Raw genomic sequence first — 21,512 nt, forward strand, 5'->3', positions numbered from 1 at the left:
ATGTCAACGGGAACAAATGCTGACCCTGGTTATAGTCAAAGAAAGTCAATGTATAACGATGAAACAAAAGCAGAGAATAGTTTTATGGTAGCAGTTCCCCTTAAGGGTATATTTGGATTTTGTGATTATGATAAAGTTTTGTATGGACTTAAATTTTGGATGGATTATCCTTCAAGTTTTACCAAAAGGTGTGTGAAAGCAACGGTAATAAAGATCCCATTTTGGATATGGTTGCATTTCAAAAACTTTATACAATCTATGCAATTGACCTGAGTTCTCAAAAGAAAACTATGAAGTCTAATAGAGTGGATACTTCTCTATACATTGAAAGAGGTGTGAGTGAAGAAGTTGATACATATTGTTTGCTTTTGGAAGAAACAGAATTGCAGATTAATACAGGTAATGGTGTTATGATTAATATCACATAGATTTTTTTTCTCATAATAAATAAATGAGTAAAGTATCAACTGATGCATTGGAAATTAAAAAAATAAATTGGGGAAATTATATTATTGAAAAAATTGAAAATTGAGAATTATATAATTGAAAAAATTGAAAATTGAAAAAAGAAATAAATAAATTTGGAAATTAAATAAAAAATTGGGAAAATTGAAAAAAGAAAAAAATTCCAAATTAACTAAAAACAATTAGGAAATTAATTGAAAAAATTGGGAAAATTGAAAAAATAAAAAATTGAAAAAATAAAAAATTGAACATAAAATAAAACATTTTGGAAATTGAATTTTAAAAATTGGAAAATTGAAAATATTTGACGCCATTAGTAACGGTAGCTTGAGACGCCATTATTAACGCTGAATGGAATCCTGCCGAACTGGTACAGTCTCTGACAGGCTACAAATGCTGGAAACACTTTGTCTTCTTCTTTGAGTGGAATTTGATGATAGGCGCTGCGCAATTCAATCATACTAAATATCTGATATTTAGCTACATTTCCTACAATTTCATCCATTCGCGGCAATGGGTGGGCATCGAGTAGAGTGAAATGGTTAATTGTTCGGGAGTAATCAAGGACCATCCGCCTTTTGTGGGTCTGGTTGATTGGCACTAATACTTGGGCATGCCATGGAGACTCGCTAGGTTCAATCATTCCTTCATCAAGAAGCCTCTTGGTATCGGATTCGATAAACTTGTTATCTGCGCTGGTATATCACCATGACTTCACAGCTATTGGCTTGCAATCGGGAGGTAAATGGGCAAACAACGAAGGTGGAGAAATTGTTACAGTGGCAAGTCCGCAAACTGTTAGAGATGGCTTGGCTCAACCAAAGGGAATCTCGATACTCAGCATGCTGCTTCAAAAGTTTATGACCCAGGATGAGATCAGTGCATAGGTCCTGGAGAGCCAACCGCCTATCATCACTGTTGGTACACTCTGATAAGACGAGCTCAACATTGCAATATTCCTGAACATTTGAGTGCAGGGAAGTAGAGGCCATGGAAACTTCATTGTCGGCAGGGAAGAGCTTCCACCGATGAGCTTTTACCAAATCGTTGCTCACGAAGCTTTTGAAACTTCATTGTCAGCAGGAAAGAGCTTCCATCTGTGAGCTTTTACCAAATCGTTGCTCACGAAGCTTTCAGAGCTTCCAGTATCGATCAATGCCTCGGCTGACTGTCCATTTATCTGCACTTTCACAATAGCTTTCGATAGGCAATTTGGCGAAGCAGCAGAGATTGTGTGGGAGTTGTCCTCCTGAATCAAAAATAACAGACAACTTTCACTTTGTTGACAAAGGACCATTTGTGAATGATGTACGTACGGAGAGAAAAACTTGAATCCAGGCAAGCAGATCTCTGAATTCCACTCAAGATGGAATTCAATATATACAGTCACGTGAAAACGTAAGTACACCCCATGTAAAGTTTTGACTTTTTCAACATATTTCAACATACAGCTATTTGATCTTCATTTCAACAATATTGATAGATAAAGGTGATATAATATAACAAATACCATGAAACATTTACATTTTGTAGTCCATTGTATAATTTAAATAAACATAAATGCAAATTTCGCATGTGTAAAAAGTAAGTACACCCTTGGCTCTAATAGGTGGTATTGCCCCCTTTGGCAGAAACAACCTCAAGTATGAGTTTCTTATAACTGTGTACCAGTCTCTGACATCGACTGGGAGAAATTTTTGCCCTCTCCTCCATGCAGAATTATTTCATCTGTGCGATGTTTGAGGGGTTTCTTGCATGCACAGCTCGTTTCAAATCCCCCCACAACATCTCGATTGGATTTAGATCCGGGCTTTGACTTGGCCATTCCAGAACCCTCCATTTCTTTCTTTTCAGCCATTCCTTGGTGGATTTACTTGTATGTTTAGGGTCATTGTCATGTTGCAAGGTGCACCTTCGGTTGAGCTTCAACTTTCCGACAGATGGCTCGCATTATCCTCAAGCACCCTCTGGTACAATGAAGAATTCATAGTGGATTATATGATGGTGAGCTGCCCAGGCCCTGATGCAGCAAAGCTGCCCCAAACCATAATATTTCCACCACCATGCTTTACAGTTGGTATCAGGTTCTTGTGGTCAAATGCTGTCTTTGGTTTTCGCCAAACATGTCTTCTGGTACTGTGGCCAAATAGCTCTACCTTTGATTCATCTGTCCAGAGCACATTGTTCCAGAAGTGCTGGTCTTTGACCTCGGTGTTCATTGGCAAACTTTAGTCTTGCCATGATGTTCTTTCTGGACAGCAAAGGTTTCCTCCTGGCACACCTCCCATGGAGATCAAATTTGTGCAGCCTCTTTTTAATGGAAGACTCGCGCACTTTGACATCAACAGTGGCAAGAGCTACCTGTAGGTCCGGTGATGACATTCTGTGGTTCTTAGAGACTTCTTTCAGCATCTTGCGGTCTGCTCTCGGGCTGAACTTGCTGTGGCGGCCTGGCCTGAACATGTTGGCAGTTATTTGGAATCTTCTCCACTTGTAGATGGTCTTCCGGACAGTCGAATGATTGATTTCAAATTGTTTGGAGATCTTTTAAAATCCCTTCCCAGACTCGTAGGCATCTATAACCTTCTTTCTGAAGGCCTCAGAGAGCTCTTTTGATCTCGGCATGGTGACGCCGCACACTTCAACAACAAAGAGCAAACCAAACTAAATGTCTGAGGTTTAAATAAGACAGGTTCCTCCAAGATCCTCTCCAACGATGTTATAATCATTTGCACCTGAGCTGATGCACCTGATTCTAATTTTAGGTATTTGAAGTAATGATAAATGTAGGGGTGTACTTACTTTTTCCACATGCTAAATTTGCATTTATGATTATTTAAATTACACAATGTACTAGAAAATGTAAATGTTTCATGATATTTGTAATGTTATATCACCTTTATCTATCAATATTGTTGAAATGAAGATCAAATAGCTGTATGTTGAAATATGTTGAAATATGTTGAAAAAGTCAAAACTTTACATGGGGTGTACTTACTTTTTCACGTGAATGTACCCATGTTGATTTTGACAAAGGAAGGCAAAAGAAGAAACTGGAGCATAAGATAAGAACAAAAGCTGATGTAATGGACCCTTGGCTTCACATTTTTGCACAAGGTCAAATGACAGATAAAACATGTTTTTGCCAGATCAGCACAAAGAAGCAGTTCTGCCCAGAAACTGTGAAATGGCTCTCTGCCAACCCTGTACAAGCAAGCATATTTCCCTTAGCCTAGCTCAATGAGATCACATGATGCATTTACCCAACATGCTCATGGCTATGGCTGTCTCTGAATGGTCCAGAGATGACAATTATCCATTTTTACCAAAACAGTTGTTGCTCGAGTGGGGATAGCAGCTGACGTCGGTTTGCAGGAAGAAGATCAGCATACCCTAGGGAAGCGGCCTTTCTTACCACAGCTGTAGCATCTCTAGCAGGGCATTTGCTGCAAAGATGCCTATTATATCAACAGAAGAAACACTTAACGTTCACAGCAGCAGAAGTGGTCGTCGTAGTAGAGGTGTTTCGCTCCACAGGTGTATTTGCTTCGTCTATCATTTCAAGAGATTCTTGAGAGGCTTCTTGGATCTCTGTAGTAGCAGCATTAACAGAAACGACAGGCCGCCCGTAGAACTCGGGAAGTTTCTGGGCCATCTCCAAAGTGCGACCTTGATCAAAAGCTGTTTGAAGGCCTAAAGTTTCATTTTCCAGGAGTTGTCGTATGTGAGCCGACTGCTGTCCATTTATGAAAGCATCCCGTATCGAGTCTTCTCGACATTGCTCTGCGGTCACAGCCCGGAAGTTACAATCCTTGCTTAGCTGCCTCAGGCCTTGCATGTATCGGTCGAGTGTCTCTCCGGCCTCCTGTCTGAGTGTCGTGAGAAGATGTCTCGCAAATACCTCATTCTTGGGGTTTCTATACAGTGCTTGGAGAACGTCGATAGCAGCGTCATATGTTTCGCATTCGGCAAAATGCTCATATATAGAAGATTCAACTTGATTAATGAGCATGTTCAGCTTCTCTGGGTTGTGAGTAGCGATGGCTGTTGGAAGGTTTGAGAAGGTGTGGAGCCAATGGAGCCATTGCCAACGTGCTGTGCTTGAGTTTGGGTCGGCATCAAATCTCTCCGGTTTGAGGAACTTGTCTATAGTAGATCGGATTGATTGGATTAAACTGCAGTAGAATAGAAACAAGCCGACTTCATAATAAAGGCTTCAATCCACACAATAAAAGAGATATCTGAAGCATAAACAAAACACATGTATAAACATAAACAAGCATAATAAAGCTGTAAAGCTGTAAAACTGCAAATAAACCTCAATGATCCACGAATGTCTCATATAGAAATACCATTACAATAATGACAAAACCCCCAACAACAACAACACCAAGTCCCAGCAATACCAACAACAACACATAAATATTCATCACAGGGGCCTGGCCTCAACATCCATCCAGAGGGTACCTCTCTCAGTAGCCATGGCTCCTCAGCAAAGGTCTTCGGCGACTCATTGGGACTGACACAATCTGTCAATTTCCCGACCCGGATCTCAGTCAACGGAGCATCTTCTCTTCTACACTTGGCTATGACTAACTTCCCTGCAAATGTCTGCTGCTCTTCTTCTGCTCCAATCGGTTCATCTGACCATACGCTTGTTAAAGTGGACATCTCTCTGGCTATTCTCAGAGAGCCTCCTCAGCGTCGACGAGTCTGGCATTTCACTCAGGCCAACTGGCACGGTCTTCAAGCAGCCATCAATCATCTGGACTGGTCTCCCATCTCCACTGCTTCCGACATAAACTCATCCTGAGAATTCTTACAAATTAAATTGCTCACTCTAATGCACAGATTTAACCCATCTCGTATTCAGTTGTCATACCCTTCCTCCTGCCCATGGTACACGGCATATTGTGGTGAGGCAGTTGCCCTGAAACAACTTGCCTTCACCTCCTGGAAGGCAAATCCAATGGAAGGAAATCTCATTTCCTTTCACAAAGCCCGGAACAAGTGTGTGTCCACCCTCAGGAGAGCCAGGAAACAATATCTCTCTACTCTCAAGACTAAACTCTCATTGTTTCGGATATCAAATCCTTCCTCTTCTCCAATGGCTTGATCTCTGATCATCAATTTGGTTTTAGACCAGGTCACTCTACTCTGGACATGCTGCTTCTGTTGTCTCAACAATGGATGGAGGTCCTCAATGTCAAACAGCTGTCTCCCTTGAAATTAGAGCTGTCTCCCTTGACCTATCGCGTGCCTTCAATACGGTCTGTCACCCCGCTCCGCTCCACAAACTCTCCTCCTATGGTATCCATGGAAATCTCCACGCAAGGCTTGCTGACTTCCTCTCTGGTCGTCGTCAACATGTGGCCTTGAATGGGTTTCTCTCATCTCCCCCTTCCTTTTCAGGCTGGAGATCCCCATGGCAGTGTTCTGGGCCTGGTGCGTTTTCTGGTCTTCATCAATGATCTCTCTGACTCTCTTGAAAATCTTCTCTATCTCTTTGCTGATGACTCTACTCTCTGTCGCTCCATTCCTCATCCCTCAGATCGGCAGTCTGCAGCCTCCTCAATCTCTGCAGACCTGGACAAAATCACAGACTGGTCAAACAAGTGGAACATGTCTTTCAATCCTGACAAATCTCACACTCTCACTATGTCTCTCAAAAAAGACCGACTGGACAACCCTCCCATCTACTTTCTGAACAATCCTCTCCAAGAAGTTCTGTCACTCAAGCTTTTGGGTCTCACTGTCTGCCATGATCTTTCCTGGTAAAAACACATTTCCAAGCTGGCCTCCAAAGCCAGTCGCCGACTGGGCATCCTCCGTCGTGCGAAGTCTTTCCTTGGCACACCTGAGCTCCTCACCACATACAAGTCTTTCATCCGCAGCTCAATGGAATACTGTTCTCCCCTCTGGGCTGGTGCTCCTGCCTCACACCTAGCTCGATAAACCGGAATCTCCCGCGTTGAAGCTAACTCCGAGGGCCTTTCAGTCACTCACAGTAGGCAGGTAGGTGGTCTTTCTGTCTTCTACCGACTCCTATCCAGCCTAGCTCCCCCAGCTCTATCTGTGCTTTGTCCCCCAATTATTCCTACAGGTCGCACAAGATCTGCCAGCAACCCTCTTCTGGTGAAATTGCCAAAATCAAGACTCTCTGCTCACCTTCACTCCTTCATTCCTCTTTACTCCCACCTCTGGAACAAACTCCCTCACTCTTTTCAATCCCACTCCTCCCTCCAGGTCTTTAAAACAGCTGTTCACCACCATCTCTTATCTTCCCCCATCCAAAACCTTGATCTTTTCTACCCCTGTTAATTCACCGCAGATCCACTTTTCTTAAACTAGGGCATTGCCCGTACTATATCTATATCTAAAATTATATCCCCCCCCCCCTCTATTTACATGAAATGGTTTGGTCCAAAGCGAACGGCTTGCGAGTACGGTGACAATCCCCCCCCCCCCTCTATTTACATGCAATGGTTTGGTCCAAAGCGAACGGCTTCCGGAGTTTGGTAAAGAAATCGCCATCGCGTGCACAAACGCGCAGGAAAGCGAATGAATCGCAAATTCGGTTTTATTAGTTTTAAAACATAGTTTAACGCCAACATAGTTTGCAAACGTGAAATAAATGAATACGCTCTCAAATGTGCCATCCGAGGCAGAGTGTGTCCTCCACGTTCGGCACACGCGATCGTTCGCTGCTCTCTGATTGGTTGAATCGTTTTTTGGACATAGCTCGGTAAGTAATTGTCCGATTAATATGAAACCTTGAAAAGGCACATCCTCGGGTCCCCAGCAATATACCTGGCAAGTTAAAAGTATATCGGACCCGTGGTTGTCGAGAAACAGCGGTCACAGACAAACAGACGTACAAACGTACAGAGATTACTGGAATTATAGATAGATACCGACTTCCTTCCTGGAAGTTCTAGCAGTGTTCATATGTTTTATACCTCTCCCACCCGCACCCTCCACCCCCACCCCACCTTCCCATGTAGTCCAGTCAATCTATGATCGAAAATATGCTAACCTCAAACAAATTGCAAAAGAATGTATTTTAGTTGTTTCAATATAAGAACTCTTTCCTACATGACATATAAAAAGTCTAGAAACATTCAACTTTGGGAACATTTTCAAAATTAGGTTTTCCTTGACCCACCCTGTATGTGGTTTTTAACCGCCTTGATATGAAACAGTCCGATTGTTGTCGAATTCGATTACACATCACTGTGTTATCAGATTATCATTTCATCTATTAAACAGCCTAATCTCATTTCAAATAAACTTCTTCATAATGTGGACTACCTTTTTCACTTTCCTTTGCCTTAGGAATGTCTATGTTTCCCCATGAAGGTCGGCTTGAAGGTCAACAGAAGGTGCATTTGAACAACTGATGCCACGACAGTCTCCACATCCAACTGAACACTGCAAACCATGTTTCTTGCAGTTGCAGCGTCGACTGTCACAATCTGTTTTACAGTTACATCTTATGCTCTTCAGTAGTTTCTCTGGTGCTGGAGGCAAGTGGGTACTGTGGAAGTGTAACTCAGTGTAACTTATTGATTGGCACTGGTAACTCATTGATTAAAGACTGGTAACGATTTCGTAAATGGATGCCAAGAATGTGCACGAACATGGTAATCTCTTGTCCACCTGGTCACAGCCCCTGGCTGGAGCACCCCCCTATCGTTTGGTAAACGGAACTCGCAGCAGGAGGGGAGCGAGCTGATGCCAGGACTCGGTGCATGCATGACCTCGGGGCATTAGCGGAGAAAGGATTAACATTCAGCGGACAGGGGATTAACTCCAGTTTGTCCATATAAACCAGAGCAAACGTTGAGTCAAGGAGACTTGTCACCAGAAGCTCTGACCGACGGAACGGACGAGCACTCATCATCAGACCCTCTGCCCGACGGGAGTGGCGGAGGAACATCGGCCGAACGAGAAGGACCATGCGAATAGAGTTAACCTGGTCCATTGAGTTAAACGGTATTATTTGGTAATGGAATGAAGTGAATAACCAGTTAATAAACCAGACCTTTTGTAAAACCTGTGTCCGGTCATTGGAGTCTTGAGTCTCCCCCACTACTTCCCCTACAATTTGGAGGCACCGCTGACATCAATTGGACACAAACAAGTCTTTAAAAGGTGAGTGTGTCTTGTTTTTGTCCAATATGATTTACGAACTTGGGAATAGTTTTGTACATACATGGTGGAGGAGGTGGTCTGGGGCTTCCTTGCGCACCGATGCCGCGATATAGGTGGCGTGATGAAGTCACGAATGGTACTTCGATAAACGATTGTAGCTATTATTCGTGTTTTTCTAAATGATTTCTGTAAATACGTATTTTTTGCGCTGTCTAAATAAAATGCACCAGGTCGGCGCTGGTCATTAAGGGCCTTACTGTGACCTGGGAGCAAACGGAGCATGAGTGCACCATGCGACCATTTGCTTCCAAGTCGTGTAAGGCCGGTACACTCGTTTACACACCCGTACACGTGTAAAGTAGTTGTTTTTTTTTTTTTTGCACTTGCTCAAAGCACGCGACTTGCTCGGCGTGCGACAGGGAGCCGGGAAATGGAATTATATTTATATATATATATTTTTACCTCATTCCAATTTATGGTATTGCGACAAAACGGCTTATATCTTTGGAACGACTGGTCGGATTTAGACAAATTAAACGGAATTGTGTAGGACGAAAGCCGTGGGTCCAAAGTAAAAAAAAAAAAAAAAAAAAAGGGGTGGAGGAGAGAAAAATTTTTTTCCCGTTTTCCCGCCATGTCTAAAACTCGTTCGATCAACAAATAAATTCATGACAGACAACCCCACCTCATGCCGGTCCAGAATTATTGTGAAAGATGGCGATTGGATGAAAATTGCATACCAACACTCCCTCACTGTCCCTCATTGTCCCTCATGTCCATTCCGGCACCCTGTCTCTTGCTCCCGCTCCTTCTCCCTCCCCTCCCTCTAGTTCCCATTGGCGGACGTTTTGCGAGAAGCAAAGCGTTTTGCAGGAAGCTTCCAGGAAGCTTCCAGGAAGCAAAGCCAGGGCTGTTGCTTTTTTGTGTATTTTCTCTGCGCCCCATGCTCGCAGATTTGGTTGGTACAAATATTTTATTGAAAGGTGAAAGATGCTTTTGTGGAAAAGCAATGGCAGACCACCCATTGTCACCACTTTCATGAGCTCAGAGAAATAAAAAATTCCAAATTCCACTCTGATGGCTCAATGGAAATAGGCAGCAGAATGAGAATCGGCAGACAATGGAACAGCTAGCGACGAGTGTTTGTGAGTAACAACCACCCTCTGGTCGAGGCTCATAGGAGGGGTGATGCTTACTGATTCGGCACGCTTACAATAGATATTAATGGCGAAGGTTGTGGTTGGTTCGATTGTGCGAAATGAACGTTCTTTGAACAAGTTAAATGGAAAAAATAATGACAAAGTATATAACTGTTTACTCTCTGAAACTGTGGATTCTATGAGACAAAGTACAGACAAATTTTGTTTCACTTCTAAAAAAGATTTGTGGACAAAAGTGGGTGTAAGGATGTAAGGATGTAACGATGTGAGGTAATATTGAGTTATGGAATTAATTGCTTTCAACAATGCAAAGGGTGACAAGATATGGGATTTTAATGGGATTTTAATGGGATTTTAATGGGATTTTAATGGGATTTTAATGGGATTTTAATGGGATTTTAATGGGATAAATATAGAAGATGTTTGTTTTTGTCAAGAGAAAGTGACAATTGGCGGAGAAGTCACAGAGGCCGGGTTTTGGGCCTTTGACAGCAGAGAAATTGAGTTTTGACAGCAAAAGACTTCCAAATAATGGTTGTGGCAAACAGTGACTTCTAGGATGACAGGGGTGTGGGGTATTTGGCATCGCCAGACTAGCTTATTGGTTTAGGAATGTTTAGAGGTCATTGCAATGTGATAATTACTTGTGATCATTTGTTGTTGGAACGTTTTGGGAACATTCACAACGTTTCACTTTCGTTGTTGCAACGTTTTGCTCCAACGTTTTGGGAACATTCAAATGTTGGGTTGTGCTAACGTTTCCACAACGTCGCCACAACGTTTCACTTTCGTTGTTGCAACGTTTTGCTCCAACGTTTTGGGAACATTCAAATGTTGAGTTTTGCTGACGTTTCCACAACGTCGCTACAACGTTTCACTTTCGTTGTTGCAACGTTTTGCTCCAACGTTTTGGGAACATTCAAATGTTGAGTTTTGCTGACGTTTCCACAACGTCGCTACAACGTTTCACTTTCGTTGTTGCAACGTTTTGCTCCAACGTTTTGGGGACACTCAAATGTTAAGTAAATCGGATAAGAATTCACGAGTTATTTAATTATTAGCGATTAATGAAGTACTTATTTAATTAATTACATTTCTTATTAAATTACAGTAATTACATTACAGTAATTACCTGAGGTAATTACAGTAATTACAGTTCCGGTAATTACAGTAATTACAGTAATCATTACAGTAATTGCAGTAATCTTATTACAGTAATTACATACATTAACTCAGGCACCTTTTGAGTAAGGAAGCTGATATTTGGACATGACACTGACCGAGTGATGTGGCTGTCAAGGAAAATTTTGATTTATTGATTAATCATTTAATAAATTAACTCGTTGATTTATAAATGACTTATTTAATTAAAAGTCCTCAGAGATACATCTTCGGATGAAATACTTGCAGATTGGTTATGCTATGAGCCAATTGATTAAGGAAAATATTTTGTGATTGCCACATTGGCAATTTCGTGGCCATATTCGTGGCAACTCAGTTAGTGCCACTGCACCTTTAAAATGCATCCCTGCGTTCATTTTTCGATCGATTGAGTTGAAATTTTGAACAATCGGATCTGGACTGTCGTTGTTAACGACTCTAGCACGCACTCGTCCAATCAGGATGGAGCGGTATGGTCCCCGGATCATCACTGCCCGCAGTTTTTAATTAATTTTACTTTTCTCTTGGTCATATAATTTTGAAGACATGCATGTCATGATATAGGAAATGTTTGTTCTGTTGAACGGAATAAATGTTGTTTATTTTTGTGGGTGTGTATTTTTGTGTATTTTGGATATATTTTCATGACTAATTCCAGTTAACATCCTGCAAAATTTGCTCGTTTTCTGGCCGAGTCGAAATTGCGTTGAGTTCCTATGGCATGCGCCATTAAAAGCGCTGTGTAATGGTTGAGCTCCCTTTATTTCGTTTTGGTCATGCGGATGAGCAGACAAAGTGACGAATGCTGCGGCTGGAGCAGTAGAAGCGATGTTTTAATTGAAATGATGTAATTTAATTCAACGTGGTAGGTGGGCAACACCACAAAGCATACCTCTTTTAAGGTGTGTATAAACCCATGAACATTTCAGCAATCAATACGATGCTGAAATGGTGTAATTTAATTAAACGTGGTAGGTGGGCAACACCACAAAGCATACCTCTTTTAAGGTGTGTATAAACCCATGAACATTTCAGCAATCAATACGATGCTGAAATGGTGTAATTTAATTAAACGTGGTAGGTGGGCAACACCACAAAGCATACCTCTTTTAAGGTGTGTATAAACCCATGAACATTTCAGCAATCAATACGATGCTGAAATGGTGTAATTTAATTAAATGTGGTAGGTGGGCAACACCACAAAGCATACCTCTTTTAAGGTGTGTATAAACCCATGAACAGTTCAGCAATCAATACGATGCTGAAATGAGTAATTTAATGAGTAATTTAATGAGTAATTTAATGAGTAATTTAATGAGTAATTGAATGTGTAATTTAATTGTGTAATATGGTCGACCTTGGGTTTGTTTGGGTTTTGTTGTTTATTTTTGTGGGTGGGTATTTTTGTGTATTTTGGATATATTTTCACGGCTAATTCCAGTTAACATCCTGCAAAATTTGCTCGTTTTCTGGCCGAGTCGAAATTGCGTTGAGTTCCTATGGCATGCGCCATTAAAAGCGCTGTGTAATGGTTGAGCTCCCTTTATTTCGTTTTGGTCACGCGGATGAGCAGACAAAATGACGAATGCTGCGGCTGGAGCAGTGGAAGCGATTTTTGAATTGTTCAATGATTATTCGATATTGTTATGACTTATTGTCAATAGGTATACTAAGTGGCCATGAGGTAGCCTGTTGCTATGTACAGTTTTATTCTATTGTTGATTATACCACATAGCTGTGGTGATAAAGGAAATGTTCGTTTTAAATAGATGATTATGATATGACCATGACTATAAAATCATGATGATTATTATGAATGATATCATAGGGTTCAAATGCAGAATGATTGCATGAACTTGGGAAAGAACTTTCAAGCCCTATGGGATAAATTGGGTGTTACAAGCGATGGAGTTTCAAAATTTAGCATGATTGAAGGAATTTTACAGTCTTATTTCAGGAGTTTTACGAAATTTAAATTGCCAAGAGATTTTGGGTACTATTAAAGAAAAAAAATGATGAGATATTTTTCCCAATGAACTTTAATATCTGCCATCCATTTTGGCTGTCTCACGAATGAAGGATGAGTTGCCTTTAGTGGTTGCAAAGAAAATTTGTGGAGACCAGGCAAAATGGGGAAATATGTCAGATATGACCCTAGGACAGGACGGTGATTCATCAATTGACATGAGGTACGAACCAGAGGTGACGACCGATGAGATTCGATCTCAGTCAATGGATGGACCTGTCCTGACATCATTGGGGAAAGGGCTTATGCAAGGAGTCATCCAAAATGATTAATTTGATTTATTGATGAATATTGATGAATTAATTGAAATTGAATAATTGATTGAATTGTTGATTGATTGAATCTAATTGATTGAATTTAATTGAATAAATTTAACTGAATAAATTGAACTGAATAAATTGAATTGAATATATTGATTGTTTGATTGATGAAAATGCGGTCTCAAGAAAGAAGCTTTGATATCTTTGTGAGATATTATCAATGTGAAGACAACCTTGGAAAATTGAGCAAGGTGGTGAGTTTATATACAGATATATATGTGCGGTTACCATTGTGTGATTTCCCCGCCAACAGAGCGGACACCTGAGGATTCACCCATTTCATACTGACCCTTTGGCTCATCTGCAAATACTGATCTGTGAGATTGGATTGTGCAAAAGCCACAGGTGAGAGAGATTCTCTGGAAATCACCGTGTGAACAGGTGGAGAGATCCTTCCTGGAAGTACGAGTGAAGCTTTGGAGGAACCTGGAGCAAGCTACAACGCATCCAACGCTACTTTGATAAAAGGTGGAACAAACTCCAGTAGATTTTATTTATAGGACATATAGTACAGGTGTGTACAGGTGCATTCCAAAGCGCAGATCCTAGTAATCTACCTGGTACATTGAGTGAATATTGAGTGTTATTCACATACAGGCAAAATGGGAAATGGAGTCTGCAAGGGTAAACAAGGTCAGCTGGACTTGTCCCAAAGAGGTGCTTGCGTCAACCACATGTATCAGCAATATGGTCCACATTCACTTAAAGATTTGGAATCTTGGCATGAATGGACAAAAGGGAGAAAGAAGGAATTCCCCAAGGATGGCACGTTTGACAGGAACACATTGGAAACACTCAGAGAAGAATTAGAAGCAAGAGACAGACAGAAGTTGAAGGTGGATTGGAAACCATTTTATTACTGGGACATCGAGTCTAGAGACAGGGAGACCAAAACGAAAATGGGGGGTGTGAAGAAATAAATGAAGCAGATACAACATAGGTTGGAAAAGGTATCCACTCAAATGCCTCTTGAAGTTAGCAATGGAAAGCGATCCCAGTCCAGATTGTACCCAGACGCAAGGTCATATGAGATAAATGAACTAGAAGAGGAAACTCCTCCACCCTATCGGCGAAATATTGTATATCAGCCACAGGAAGTACAGGTACCCGTACCTCTACCTGCCGAAGGGCCAGTACAGAGTGAAACGATTGGCTCTAGCCGACAGAAGACAGGTGAAAGCAGTGCCCCAGTTGAGGTAACTACCCCAGAGGGTGCAACTGGAGGACAGGAACCGATTCAAAGTGGGCAAGCAATACAACCAGCTGCAACAACTTCAACATACGTCCCATACCACCATACAAGGAGTAAGGGTTCTGTGATGAATGCCAATCTATCCAACGATCAATATGATCTGCCAATGAACATTCAAAACTTGACTCTCCCACAGGGAGGTTTTGAACAATGTGGCGTTATGAATTTCCCGCAACGGCAATTTCCAGGGGCAAATGAGGAACGCCCAGATTTGATGTATAGACCTTGGCAAATACACCAATTGAAGGCATTACAGAGCGGTATGCCATCAATCAAAACAGATCCACTTCAATTCGCAGAAGAGCTACGATTGATTGTGGAGACGCAATTGCCGACTGTAAGAGACATGGAAATACTCTTAAAGTGGGTAATTCCTAATACCACCACTTTGAAGACATTAATGAGTGAGGCAAACTGGGTACATGCAGTAAATGGAGAATTAGACATACCCACGGAGGCTAAAATGGCACAGATAAATAAATTAATAGAGGCCATACAAAAATTGCCGCCCGTGACTGATTGGAATAAAGTGGTTACGTGCAAACAGAGAACAGGAGAGGATGCTAGTGATTATTTAGACAGATTGCGAGATGTTTTTCGACTATATTCGGGAATAGACCGGGCACAAATCGACAATGCCCTAAAACCCCTTTTTATTAATGGTCTGTTGCCGAAATTGAAGAGTGAAGTGGAAAGACAGTGTATTGCTTGGGAAGGCAAGCCGATGCAAGAAATATTGAATTATGCTTTGCATCATCAGCGAATTCAGGCCAGGAACAGTGCTATAAATGCCGAAAAATTGATGCAACTACAGACACAAGCCCTGATGACTACGAACCAACGCAATAGGTTTTCTATGCAACAACGTAACAATGCAACAGACAACAACTATGAATCAGGAGAAAACCAGAGGTCAGAATGGCAACCCAGAGACCCAGACATGCAACCCAGCAAGACAAGTCAACAAGTGGACATACCAGGTAACGACAGAAACCGGTGTTTCAATTGTAGGAAGATGGGACATTGGAAAAGGGCATGCCCATACCTCAACAGAAGACAATTTCGACAGGGAAACCAAGGACAGGGATACTACCAACTACCACCACCTCAGCCAACATATAGGGCCCCATTGAGGAACGCCCCAATTAAGGGAGGACCTCAGCAGAATAAATGGTCTGCAACACCCTTCTGACTAGATCAGAATGACCAAGTGGCAGCACTTCCTTTAATTTCAAGGTCGGCTGCACAGGAACCAAATGTTAATCTGACAGTAGGCGGATGCAAGGCTCCTTTCTTAGTCGATACGGGGGCCACGCGTTCCACGTTGCGACGAGCAGACTTTCCCAATATACCATTGTCAAAACACTATACGACGGTGGTAGGAGTATCAGGGGTTCCCATACATACGCCTGTCACAAAGGAATTACGTGTCCAACTTGGCCCGTTGACTGCACAACATGCCTTTCTTGTGGCATCTGGCGTTCCAGTAAATTTGATGGGAAGAGATTTATTGTGCAAATTGAACTGTACTGTCATATGTAAGAAAAACGGAGTGTATCTAGAAATGCCAGAACATTCCCACGACTTCGTCATTGATATGCTACAAAGCGCAATAGAACCAAGAACACATCGATGGGAAATCAATGAAACACAAATGGCAGAACTTTTGTACGATAGTTTTATGACATTGAAGGTTGCAATGCCCAAAGTACAGGAGTGGGTAGACAGCTACTTGATGGACTCTCTGAAATGGCAGACTCATCTTCACTGTACGACATGTCATGACCCTATAGGGAAGGAGGTGTCCTATGCAGAGAAGGTTTCTAGATACCTGGACACAAGGTATGATGTACATATAACATCACTGTGGGTAGGAGAACAGGGAATTGGCATGTCAGTGTCTTTGACGCCAGATCAACAACTCCTGTGGAATCAACCAGAAACAACAACCCCACATGTCACCTTAGCTGTGGCACAAGGATATGAAGCAAAAGATGTTGGAACAATGATTGCAACTTTGAAAGATTGCAAAAACATGAGATACATGGGAGAAATTCAACAAGCCCCACTTTATGACTTAGATGGAGAAGGATTTTGCTGGCAGCTTGTAGAGCAGGCGCTTTCTTCAACCTTCATCATGATTGATGAACCAATTAACACTAAAAATGTTGGGCTATACCTACTCAGCTCCGACACCAACGGGGATCCGGACCCACTCGATCAAATACCAACATGCTTGTGGACAACACATCCGAATGATGTGGGACGGATCAAGAGTGTGGCACCGGTAAGGATCACAGTAGATGATTCTAAGCCACTGCCTAGAAAGCGCCAATATCCATTGAGACCAGAGGCAAAAGCTGGTATTGCACCAGTGATTCGATCATTGGCGGATCAGGGAGTTATAGTTCGCACCGTGAGCATGTGCAACACTCCTATTTTACCTGTGAAGAAGCCAGGCAAGACTACCTGGAGATTTGTACAGGATCTTCGAGCAATTAATGATTGTGTCATCCCAGCCTATCCGGTGGTCCCTAATCCCATCACTGTACTGTCAAGTATTCCAAGCAATACAAAGTTCTACTCCGTGGTGGACTTATGTTCGGCGTTCTTTAGTGTACCCATTCATGAGGATTCGCGTTATTTGTTCGCGTTCATGTACGAAGGCTCACAGTTCACTTGGACTGTTCTACCACAAGGGTACACAGAGAGCCCAACTTTGTTTTCACGTGCTCTACATGAAGACCTCAGCGACATTGAGTTTCCTGGAGGCTCAGTGATGGTACAATATGTTGACGACCTTCTCATATGCTCGACTTCAAAGGAAGCATGTAAACAGGACACTGTTGTGCTACTGACAGCATTAGCAGACAAAGGCCACAAGGCCTCGAGAGATAAGTTGCAATTCTGTAAGGAAGAGGTGAAATACTTAGGACATATTCTGAAAGGAGATACGAGACGACTTTGCCCTGAACGTGTAAAGGCGATCAGGGCACTCCCAAACCTACAACTGTCAAGCAGATGAAATCTTTCCTGGGGACAACAGGGTTTTGCCATCAGTGGATTGCTGATTATGCATCACTGACTCGCCCTCTGCTGGACATCAGCTTACCAAACAGTCCAATTCCTTTGAAATGGACCCCGGAGGCTGAACGAGCTTTTACGACATTGAAAGATACCTTAGCATCAGCTCCTGCTTTAGGACTGCCGGATTATGAAAAAAATTTCTTTCTCTACTCACATGAGAAAGAAGGATTTGCCCAATCGGTGTTGGCGCAAAAACATGGGGGAAAACTGCGCCCTATAGCGTATCACAGCACTCGATTGGATCCAGTAGCACGAGGGTTTCCACAGTGCTTGCGAGCAGTGGCAGCAGCATCGTATGCAGTAGAAGCCACAGCTACAATAGTCCTGGGGTGCCCCTTAATTCTCCTTGTTGAGCATGCCGTGGCGACGGTTTTGCTGAAGGCAGGAACACAGCACCTTTCAGCATCAAAGGCTACAACGTATGAACTAGGATTGTTGGCACCGTCAAACCTCACCATTCAGCGTTGCCCAACGCTGAACCCAGCATCTATGTTGCCAACAGAGGAAGATGGTGAGCCCCATGATTGTGCAGAGGTATTGGCACATGCACTAGTGCCTCGCATTGACTTGAAGGACATTCCCATCCCAGACGCAGATCTGGTACTGTATGTTGACGGATCATCATCAAGAGCATTGGACGGTACACTACTGACGGGATATGCAGTATGCACAGATGCTGAGACATGGGAGAGTGGGAAATTACCAAACACTTACTCGGCTCAACAGGCAGAACTGTATGCATTAACTAGAGCCTGTCATTTAGCGGAAAGCCAGAGAGTAACCATTTATACAGACTCCAGGTATGCGCATGGGGTCGTTCATGATTATGGTGCTCTCTGGAAACAGAGAGGATTTTTGACATCTTCGGGAAGCCAAATAAAAAACGGGAGGTTCATTGCTAGCCTCTTGGAAGCAATCCTTCTACCATCGGCCATTGCAGTGGTAAAATGTGAGGCCCATACACAAGGAAGAGATGAGGTCTCACAGGGAAATGCAAGGGCGGATGAAGCAGCGAAGCTTGCGGCACATTTGGAACAAGACCCGGTGATCATACAGGGACCTGTAAGGGTTCCTGAAAATACCCCGACGCTGCAAGACATCAGCGCTATGCAAGAAGTGGTGGAAGACCGGGAAAAAGAGGTGTGGGTACAGACTGGATGCACATTTGACAAAGAATCTAAATTATGGACTACTCCTGATGGACGTGTTGTCGCCCCTCGCCAATTGTTGCCATGGATTGCTCGTCTGGCTCATGGAGTGAGTCATACAGGTAAAGGAGGAATGTGTGCATCAGTGTTAAAACAATGGTATGCACCTGGGTTTACACTTGTGGCAGAGCAATGTTGTGCTACATGTCAGGTGTGTCAGACGTATAATCCAGGCAAAGGTGAAAAGACTACACCAGGAGCTCATCCCGCACCGTCAGGTCCGTTTGTACATTTACAGATGGATTTTATCCAAATGGAAAAGTGCGCTGGATTTCAGTTTGTCTTAGTGATTGTAGACATGTTTACAAAATGGGTAGAAGCTTACCCTTGTCGACATGCAGATGCCAAAACAGTGGTGAAGATTCTGTTGAAGGACTTCATATGTCGCTTTGGAGTTCCTTGCAGGATTTCTTCTGATCAGGGTACGCATTTCACAGCAGATGTTATTAAGGAATTGGGTAAGACAATGCAGATAAACCTTCATCTTCACTGTCCTTATCACCCCCAATCGGCGGGAGCAGTGGAACGACATAACGGAGTAATAAAGAACAAGCTGGCCAAAATCTGTGCGGACACTAACTTGAAATGGCCAGATGCCATTCCACTTGCACTCCTCGCAATGAGGGCTACTCCCAATAGGAGAACGGGATTATCCCCACATGAAATCTTGATGGGGAGACCAATGCGGGTACCTCATTCACCTCCCCTGATGATCAAGGAGATGGATATTCACCAGATGGATGATTTGATGTACTCTTTCTGTATTGAATTGACCAAAATCGTGAAGATGTTTCATTCCCAGGTGAAGGAAGCTTTACCAGAACCTGCAGAGAATGAGTGTCATTCTTTTCAACCTGGAGATTATGTGTACATCAAAATTTTCAAACGAAAAACTGCGTTGACACCACGATGGTCAGGACCACATCAGGTGCTGTTGACAATGCATACTGCAGTAAAATGCCAAGGCAGACCAAGTTGGATTCATGCCTCTCATTGCAAGCGAGCACATGGTGCTAAAGTGGATGGCCCCACAGAAAATGAGGCTGCACCTAGCAGCCCAGCAGAACATTCAGTGGCGGATAAATGATACTCGTGATTTACATTCATTTGAATTACATTTTAACGCCCCTTGTAGTGATTGATTATTTCATCATGTAGTAGTCCTACTTGAGATAGTGACATTTATTTGCCTACATGACATACAATTACCTACTGATATTAGTACAGCATCAGTGATAATGTAGCACAATTACACTCATGATCAAGGGAGTTAGGTGGAGTTAGGTGGTGGATATAAGGGAATCAGGGAAAGGCAAATAATCAGATTTATGTTTAATAATAAGGAATTTTTAGGGATTTTCTTTCATTAACCTGTTAGGAAGTTTGTTAGTTACGATGTTGAATTTTATTGACATGTAATTATGTTATAGGTACGGACATATACAAGGGGTAGCTCACATGTTTTACAGATGGATACAGGTGGGACAAAGGGAAACACCTTATCAAGACAAGCCGACCAATCAAGGGAAACCAGAGACTTCTACTTCAGATACTTCTTGAAAATGGTGATATTTATCCTAGGAATGGGTTCTCTAGTAGTGGGGACTCTGTGTTGTATGGATTATTTTGGGGTAATGAGGGAACAAAACGCAACACCAGCAAATGATATACAGATATATGATCATGCGGAACGACAAAAGCAGAAGAGAAGTTTGATGAAGGATAAAGACACACCTTTAGAACCCGAGGGATTACACGGGATTAATACTTTTTTACATTTAGCCCATACAAGGGCTGCTATAGCAAATGAAAGTAATTGTTGGATATGCACACAAATGCCGTATTCTAGTGAGATCGGAGTACCATTGGAGGCAGTTCCTTTTGGTTGGGCAGAGTTATGTAGCCGTTTCCCAGACACCCTGATAGCAGCAGATTTTGAAGGCTCAATGTCAGGGAAAATAGGATGGCAAAGAGGAGGATATAATTGTAACCAATTTGAGGACAGTTATAGACCTACATATGATAAGAACAAAATGCCCTCTTACATGACTATTCAACAACAAACGAAAGGATTAATGTGTATCACCAGACGCCAAACGCCTAGGCATGACAAGTTTATGGGAACCTCCAAATGCCGCGGTTATGGTCGCGAAGAAGGCTGGATGAGAATGCCTGTCCCACTAGGACCAAATGGCACGAAGGGTTTAACTTTGTATTGGGAAGGCACTTGGGGAATGGATAGCACATGGACATATAATAATACATATTTTATATGTGGACACAAGGCATATCCGTATCTTCCGTCGGGATGGTTTGGAACATGTTTTCTGGGGTTTGTGCTTCCACACATGCGCCTGTTAACAAAGTCACCAACGCATATCCTGCATTCTAGGCAGAAAAGAACTATTAGCATGGGGGAATGGATTGGAATGGTAATATTTCCATTTTATGGAACCTGGAAGGCAGGGCGAGAACTCAGGCACATGGCATTGGCTATGGAGAAGTTGGCAAATAAAACAGCTAGTGGATTGGAAAAACTTACAAGAGAGCTGGCAGCAACAAGAACGATGGCATTACAAAATCGTATGGCATTAGATATGCTGTTAGCAGAAAAAGGAGGTACATGTGCAGTCATTGGTACAGATTGTTGTACGTACATACCTGATGAGTCAGAAGAAA

The 21,512-nt window shown here is 42.4% G+C and overlaps 1 long non-coding RNA gene across 1 annotated transcript in view; it reads left to right on the forward strand.

The window, feature by feature from the left end:
* LOC144890965 (uncharacterized) overlaps nt 1–20,569 on the forward strand; it is a 282,263-nt gene extending 261,694 nt beyond the window's left edge. Inside the window, exons 2-3 of the long non-coding RNA XR_013622615.1 lie at nt 13,540–13,754; nt 20,303–20,569. This is a non-coding gene — a long non-coding RNA (uncharacterized LOC144890965). The remainder of the gene's footprint in view (nt 1–13,539; nt 13,755–20,302) is intronic.
* The last annotated feature ends 943 nt before the right edge of the window (nt 20,570–21,512 follow it).

The sequence above is a fragment of the Myxine glutinosa genome, chromosome 2, assembly GCF_964187855.1.
Source record: "Myxine glutinosa chromosome 2, kmMyxGlut1.1, whole genome shotgun sequence".
NCBI classification, from domain to species: domain Eukaryota; kingdom Metazoa; phylum Chordata; class Myxini; order Myxiniformes; family Myxinidae; genus Myxine; species Myxine glutinosa.